This window comes from Topomyia yanbarensis, chromosome 2, assembly GCF_030247195.1.
Source record: "Topomyia yanbarensis strain Yona2022 chromosome 2, ASM3024719v1, whole genome shotgun sequence".
Taxonomy (NCBI): Eukaryota; Metazoa; Arthropoda; class Insecta; order Diptera; family Culicidae; genus Topomyia; species Topomyia yanbarensis.
The window spans coordinates 411,630,554-411,639,402 of record NC_080671.1 but is presented as its reverse complement, the minus strand read 5'-3'; positions in this window follow the sequence as shown (position 1 = coordinate 411,639,402).

Sequence of the window (8,849 nt, the reverse complement as noted above, 5' to 3'; positions counted from 1 at the left end):
AAGAATATCTTCACCCCATGTAACCATTTGTGACCACAATCGTGTATGACTGGTAGCAAGATCAACATGATTACTGTTCCAAAGCCCAGTAACCTGCAGTCTGTATGCACATGATAGTGCTTCTTGTTTTAAGTGTATGTGTAATGGTTTGATGTTTAGAAGTGCCTCAAGAGCAGCAGTCGGAGTCGTGGTGAAAGCACCAGTCAACGCCATGAGCGCCATTCTTTGCAGATGGTTTAGCTTTGACTGGACTGTCATCACCTCTCCCCTCTGCCACCACACAAGGCATCCGTATGACAGTATTGGACGTACAATTGTCGTGTAAATCCAATAGATGTATTTAGGTTTGAGACCCCAGGTCTTTCCAAAAGTTCGTCTGCACTGCCCGAAGGCCATGCACGCTTTCTTGACTCTGAACTCAATGTGAGCAGACCAATTCAGTTTGGAATCCAATATGACTCCAACGTATTTGACTTGATCTGCACACAGTAGCTCAGAATCAAAGAACTGCAAGGGACGAACCCCGGTTGTTATTCGCTTCTTCGTGAAAAGAACCATTGAAGTTTTGCTTGGGTTAACTGATAGTTTAACTTGTCGACACCACTGTTCGACAGCTCTTAATGCCTGTTGCATTAAGTCAAAGATTGTTCCGATGCAAAATCCAGTAATTAGTATTTGGTAATCGTCAGCAAACCCGTAGGTTGGAAATCCAAGCTCATTGAGTTTCTTCAACAAGCCGTCAGCTACTAAGTTCCATAACAAAGGTGACAGAACGCCGCCCTGAGGACAACCGCAAATACTCAACTTCCGTATCTCAGCCTGTCGCAGTGACGAGCAAAGTATGCGGTTACTAAGCATTGCGTTTATCCAACCTGAGATACATGCAGGTATCCCATGACCGTGCGTAGCTTCCAGAATAGACTGGAAGGACACATTGTCAAAAGCACCCTCAATATCTAGAAATACACCCAAGCTAGATTGCTTGAGCGAGAAGGCCTTCTCAATGTTGTAAACAACATCGTGAAGCAAAGTGATCGTGGATTTCCCACACTGATATGCATGTTGCATTTTGTGCAGTGGATATTCAACTAAACTAACGTTCCTGATGTGATGATCGATTATCCGTTCCAAAGCTTTCAGAAGAAAAGAACTTAAGCTGATAGGCCTAAAACTCTTGGCTTCTTCATAGCTTGAGCGCCCCCCTTTGGGAATAAATCTAACAGTTATTTCTCGCCATGCTTTCGGGATATACCCGGTAGCAAGACTGGAAAGCAAAATCTTTTTCAAGACATGTTTAAGAATATCAAATCCCTTTTGCAGTAGCACGGGAAGTATTCCATCTTTTCCGGGTGATTTGTATGGAGCAAAGCTGTCAACCGCCCACTTGACCGATTCAGTGGAAACCAATGTGCGTGCTAACGCCCACGAGTCCGAATCACCAGAATGAGATCGGTGAACATTGTTCAACTCCGGATCGATACAACCTGGAAAGTGTGTGTCGAAGAGACAATTAAGAACATCTTTTTCGTCCGTCACATAAACACCATCTCTGGTTTCCAAGGAGTTCATCTGAAAATCATTCGATTTGGAGAGAATTTTATATAATTTGCTAGTCTCGTTCAGACTAGAGACATTAGTGCATAGGCTTTGCCAGCCAGCCCGTTCTGCAGATCTAAGACATTTCTTATATGCACTACGAGCTGACCTGAAAGCCCTGGAGTCATCACGCTGACGCCGGTTCCATGCTCTTCTCATAATTTTCTTCATTCTTTCAAGCTCAGCCCTCCACCAAGGGGTTCCCCTAGTCGATTTAACAGTACGAAGTGGACAAGCTTCTTCGTAGGATGCTAATATGAATGAGTTTGTCGTATCCACGACGTCATCTAAGTCGTCTAGTTGACTAATTGTTGGAAAATATCCATGAAATTTAGTCGCTAAGTTTTCCAAAAAGAGGTCCCAGTTTGTAGACTTAGGATTACGATATGTCACCACATTGAAGGTGACATCAAAATGATCGAAAAATATATATTTATGATCGGATAGAGACGGTTCAGTTTCATTTGGAACCTGCCAATTTCCCAGTTCATGCAAAATTCTATCAGAGCAAAGTGTTATGTCTAACACCTCCTCCCTCCCAGACCTCGCAAAAGTTGGTCGGTTTCCCACATTCAGAATATGGAGATTTGTACTACTTATGTACTCCATCAGTTCAGAGCCTCTCAGATTGATGTCTGAGCTGCCCTAAATGATGTGATGAGCATTCGCATCACTGCCGATAATGAGCGGAAGCCCATTTCTGCTACAATATGATACAACGCTTTTGAAATCATCAGAAGGAGATGATTCGTTATGCGGTAGGTATGCTGAACAATATATGTATTTTTTGTCTACGTTTCCGACAGTCAGTGAAACTGTGACAACACAGATATCGCGAGTTGTGAGCTCCGATATGAGACACGCGTCAATAGCCTTATTTGCAAGAATGCAAGCACGAGGCATTTCACGTGGGTTAGTCATGCCTGTCTTGTTGTAAGCAATGAAGGCAGTGTTAAGTAACTTTCCAAAATAGAAGTTTCCTTTATGGAAATACGGTTCTTGAACCAATGCTATGGAAGCTTTACCTTCCTGCATGAGTCGAGATAAATTCATAGTTGCTGTACGTTTATGTTGGAGATTGACTTGTGCTATTCTAACCATTTTTGATTAGAGAACTGTACATTTCATCTCCAACACAAATTGCACAACAACTAGAGGACACCAAGCGAGTTGGGATGTTAACGCATTTAGCGAGCCATATCAGGTTTAAATGGGACATGATCATTTGATTCCCACGATTTGCGAAGAAAATAATGGTCCACTGTGTCAGAGATTCGCATAACACAGCAAGGGCAAAACCCAAAACGCTCCGTGCGCGACTGGCATATTTTAGACCCTCCAGTCATTAAGTCCTCGGCACGGAACTACACCTTGACTTAGGGTCTCCTACTTTCAGTCGCCTCCTACGACATGGGAGCAGGACTCCAGTGGCTCAATTCTAGGCCGGATACCACACGGCCTCTGGGCAGGTTCATCTGTACACATCGAAATTTGATAATCGAAACTCAACAAAACTTCACCGAACTACCATCAGCCGAGAGTCTCAGCAAACCCCCAGCCAACAAAAATTCGGCAAAATTAAGTGGATCATCGGTGAAAAAAAATCGGTGTGTAGAGTGAACGTTCCGCTGCGTAATGCAGCATACTGGGGAGTTCGCCCGACTCTTCCCAGGCTCCGTTCGCCATTGAGAATGTTTTAAACCCCCTCAACAATTTTACCCATAGCACGGGTCGCATGACACTATGGAATTGGGGTTCCCTGTTTGGTAGATTTTTACCACTGAAACAGGTAGTCCGTAGTGTAATTCTTAGTCGGTTGAAACAACCACTACCGACACTACACGGCTTATCTAGGCTGTTCGGTGAAAGAAGCTGACATTGAAGAACAGCTTCCATATTTAGATGGGCGAACAGCCGCAGTTAATGGGCAATCTCCTCTACTGCAATTCGTAATAGAGTGATTTTTTCGTTTGCGTGGTGATTTAGCTTGCATTAGAACTGAAACACAATAAATGATTATGTAAAAACATATTATTTTCACACTGATTTGTTTTTTTTCAATCATACAGGGTAGCTTTTTTAAACGATCCCATTGTTTTGATCTGTCAAAATTCAGTTGCAAACCGCTAGGAACAAATCAAATTCAAGTGTAGGTGAAAATATTTTCTGTTTGGATAAAATTGATGATGTTGATGTTTAGTGATATCGCGAAAATTGTGAAGTGGAGCATCTAGTCGTCCAGGATCGAAAAGGTCTCGTTCTATAAGTATTACCAATTAAAACTGTGGCCAACAATATATATCGCAATCTTGCCAGATCCATGAACCAAATGGCTAAGGGCTACAATGTGTCACGTAAGACGATCCAAACTATGGTGAAAAAAGACCTTGGTTTGTATCCATACAAACTCCGATAGCACCAATTTCCCAACAAAAATCAGGATAGATGCAAAATGCTAAAAAGTTGGTGCGCAGATCATTCTGACGTCGTCGTTACCTGTTCGATGAAAATTACCCAAGTAACCAATAAGCATCATAATTATTTAGGCCAATATCTGTTTCAGATCTATATATAGGGTAGTTTGATAAAGCCGCTAAGCCATATATTCTGATATAAAGCCAGTATTATGACAGAAAAAGCGAAATATTGTGGTATTACTGTGGAGTGATTTTCTTTTCGGTATGATGAACAAATACTGTTTGAAATCGTAATTGACTCCTTTCCAATGCATTGTAATGAGTATCCTTATTGGAGTTTCGTTCTCACACGATATGAATAATGTAAGTACCTTGCCTCGCCCCTTGCGGCAATTGCGCAGTTTTTGTTCCCTGGGCTCTATTGTATATGTTCGAATGTAATGAAATATGTATGTCGAATATAATCATTAAGAGGAGTTGCATAACGAATAAACTCATCCCGATCAGAATGAAGTGACAAGATTATAACAGAATGCAATTTCCGTAACATATTGTGTTATAAATAAGGTCTCGTTAGTAGTTTAAAATAACAAAAATTTATATCAATCGGGATAGCATTATTATAGCATTCATTTCATTCATTTATTTAGTTCAACATCAATTTCATGATAACACTGAATCAACAATTTGCCTCCATAATACTCGATTTGTAGCTGCAGCTCTCCAACGTCGGTTACGCCAAATTACGTTCCACCTGGTCCGCCCATCGTGCTTTCTGCGCTCCTCGCCTTCTTCTACCAACCGGATCATTAGCGAACACCATCTTTGCAGGATTGTTGTCCGGCATTCTTGCAACATGCCCTGCCCACCGTATCTTTCCAGCTTTGGCTACCTTTTGGATACTGGGTGCGCCATAGAGTGCAGCGAGCTCATGGTTCATCTTTCGCCGCCACACACCGTTCTCCTGCACACCGCCGAAGATCGTCCTTAGCACCCGTCGCTCGAAAACTCCTAGCGCTTGCAGGTCCTCCTTGAGCATGGTCCAAGTCTCGTGCCTGTAGAGAACCACCGGTCTTATAAGCGTTTTGTACATGGTGCATTTGGTGCGGGGGTGAATCTTTCTTGACCGCAGTTTCTTCTGGAGCCCATAGTAGGCCCGACTTCGACTGATGATGCGTCTTCGGATTTCGCGGTTCACGCTATTGTCAGCCGTTAATAACGATCATAGGTAGACAAAATCCTCCACTACCTCGAAGGTATCCCCGTCGATCGTAACGCTATTTCCTAGCCGGATCCTGTCGTTTTCGGTTCCGCCTACCAGAATATACTTTGTTTTGGACGCATTTACCACCAGTCCGACCTTTGCTGCTTCGCGTTTCAGGCTGGTGTACAAGTCTGCCACCGTTCCAAATGTTCGGGCGATAATGTCCATGTAGTCTGCGAAGCATACAAATTGACCGGATTTCGTGAAGATCGTGCCCCGGCTGTTGAGCCCGGCTCGCCGCATCACACCTTCCAGACCGATGTTGAATAGTAGACACGAGAGTCCATCACCTTGTCTCAGTCCCCGTCGAGATTCGAATGGACTAGAGAGTTCACCCGAAATCCTTACGCTGTTTTGTACACCGTCCATCGTTGCTTTGATCAGTCGAGTCAGCTTCCCGGGAAAGCTGTTTTCGTCCATGATTTTCCATAGCTCTACGCGGTCGACACTGTCGTATGCCGCCTTAAAGTCGATGAACAGGTGATGCGTTGGGACCTGGTATTCACGGCATTTATAGAAGATTTGCCGTACGGTAAAGATCTGGTTAGTGGTCGACCGGCCATCGATGAAGTTGGCTTGATAACTTCCCACGAATTCATTTACTTTAGGTGATAGACGACGGAAAATGATCTGGGATAGTACTTTGTAGGCGGCATTCAAAATGGTGATCGCTCGGAAGCTCTCACACTCCAAATGGTCGCCTTTCACCCCTTCTTTCTACTCCTCCGGTAGCTGTTCGGTTTCCCAGATCTTGACTACTATTACTAACCGGTGCAGACAAGTGGCCAACTTTTCCGGGCCCAACTTGATGAGTTCTGCTGCGATACCATCTTTGCCAGCTGCTTTGTTGTTTTTGAGCTGTTGGATGGCGTCCTTAACTTCCCTCAACGAGGGAGTTGTTTCATTTTCGTTCTCAACTGCACTGACGTAGTCAAATCCTCCGTTGCCTTGGTCATCTGTACCTACATTCTCCTTGCCGTTCAGGTGGTCGCCGAAGTGCTGCTTCCACCTTTCGATCACCTCACGATTATCCGTCAGCAGGCTCCCGTCGTTATCCCTACATATTTCGGCTTGCGGCCCAAAGCCTTTGCGGGATGCGTTGAGCTTCTGGTAGAACATCCGTGTATCTTGAGAACGGCACAGCAGTTCCATTTCCTCGCACTCCGCTTCTTTCCGGCGGCGTTTTTTTCCCGGAAGAGGCGTGTCTGCTTCCTCCGATTCGGTTTGTATCGTTCCACATTCTGTCGGGTTCCATGCTGCAGCATTACCGCTCGCGCTGCATTCTTCTCCTCAAAAACCGCTCTGCACTCCTCGTCGAACCAATCGCTCCGTCGTCTCCGTTCCTCGTACCTGACAGTGTCCTCAGCTACGTTGTTGATGGCTGCTTTTACTGTTCTCCAGCAGTCCTCTAGAGGGGCCACGTAAAGCTCTCCCTCGTCCGGCAACGCTGCTTCGAGGTGCTGCGTGTATGCAGTGGCGACATCTGGTTGCTTCAGTCGCTTCAGATCGTACCGAGGCGGCCGTCGGTACCGTACATGATTAATGACGGATAGTTTTGGGCGCAATTTAACCATCACCAGGTAGTGGTCGGAGTCGATGTTAGCGCCACGATAGGTCCTGACGTCGATAATGTCGGAGAAGTGCCGTCCATCGATCAGGACGTGGTCGATTTGCGATTCCGTCTGTAGCGGTGATCTCCAGGTGTAACGATAAGGGAGGCTGGAATAAGGTGCTACGAATGGCCATGTTCTTGGAGGCGGCGAAATCAATGAGTCGAATGCCGTTCTCATTCGTCAGCTGGTGAGCTTTCCAATCGTCGGTCTGAATTCCTCCTGGCCTACCTAAGCGTTTATGTCCCCAATGATGATCTTGACGTCGTGGCTTGGGCAGCGGTCGTATTCTCGTTCGAGCTGCGCGTAGAAACCGCCTTTGTCATCATCGGTGCTTCCGGAGTGAGGGCTGTGCGCGTTTATTATACTGATGTTGAAGAAACGGCCCTTGATCCGCAACCTGCACATTCTTTCGACGATCGGCCACCGACCGATAACGCTCCTTTGTATATCGCCCATCACAATAAAAGCTGTCCCTAGCTCATGTGTGTTGCCGCAGCTCTGGTAGATGGTATGATTACCTCTAAACTTTCGCACCATGGATCCTGTCCAACACACCTCCTGCAGCGTTACGATTCCGAACCCGCGGTCCTTGAGAACATCGGCGAGTACGCGGGTGCTCCCGATGGAGTTGAGAGATCTGCAGTTCCACATTCCGATCTTCCAATCGCTAGTCCCTTTTCGTCGCAGTGGTTGTCGCCATTGGTATCGCTTCGCATTCTTATCTTGTTGACTTTTCGCTGCAATTGGTTTTTTTACGGCTGGCTCGCAGGGCCTGACACCAACCCCCTAACTTTCCGGAGGACCATAGTGCACAGTTGAGCTTAGAGTCCTTTACTGGCACTCGGACGATGATCAGCCGCCCCTAACATGGTGAACAGACGCTGTTTTGAGCCGTTCCTCCTGGAGCTCAGACACTCAGACGTTTAGGCTTGCTGCATCAAACCCCCCCCCCCCCCCCCCCCCTTCCCTGTCAGCATACGACCAAAGTTCCCACCGGGGTTGGTTACCCGATCTTCTCTAAGGTTGCTCGTAGTTCCCGGCCAGTAACACGGGGAGGTAGGGATAGGAGTCGCTGGGAAGAGGCTCTGTCTTACGCATTACCCAGCCTTTACCGACTAAGCATTATATCGGCTTTATATTTACTATGTAGCGGCACCAAATGTCCCTTTTATCAGCTTTATATACGTGCACAAAGCAAGCGATAATGCTCTATTTCGACTATGCATGTATGCTTTATGATGCTAATATAGAGCTTGAATGCATTGTTAATGTTATCATTGAGTTTCACTGCAAAATTAGTGCAAATGTATAGCCGATATTGTGCAATGGCTTAATGCTTACTGGGTACATGGTATATTCATTGTAAATCGCAAATTTAACCATCAAAATGATAGTGTACTCGGTAAAAATCTTGATTCAATTAATAAATGAGTAGGATGCGAAAATCGGATCGGAAAAATTCTCAAAGGGGGGAGTAAGGGATATTTCACAATCGAATTTGCATTTTTGATGCCAAATGATTTTAAAATGCATAAAACGTTGAGATTTGATGAAACCTCGAAAAAAAAATTTTTTTTGATGAAAATTGATTTTTTTGGACTTTGGCACCTTTTTGCCCTTCTCATATAGAAAGGTTATGCAATCACTCTAAAAATCGTCAACCTAATCCCGGCCGCGATTTTTTTACTTTTTTTATGCGCAGGTAGGAGTATCCAGTGAGGGGTAGCTACTTCAAAATTGAAACTAGTTTAAAATTTCTTAACAAGTTGAATATTTTCGGTAGGGTCCGGACCCCCCGGATCCTCTTCCTTGATCCGCCGGTAGTTTTAAGCGATGTTTCAGTGTCGACACATAGCATCTCAAGATCGTGGCTGTCGATCCATTGTATGTATGTGCAAATCGTACTGAATATGTAATATACATTTCCACCATTGCATTGTATTGAACATAACCAGCCAT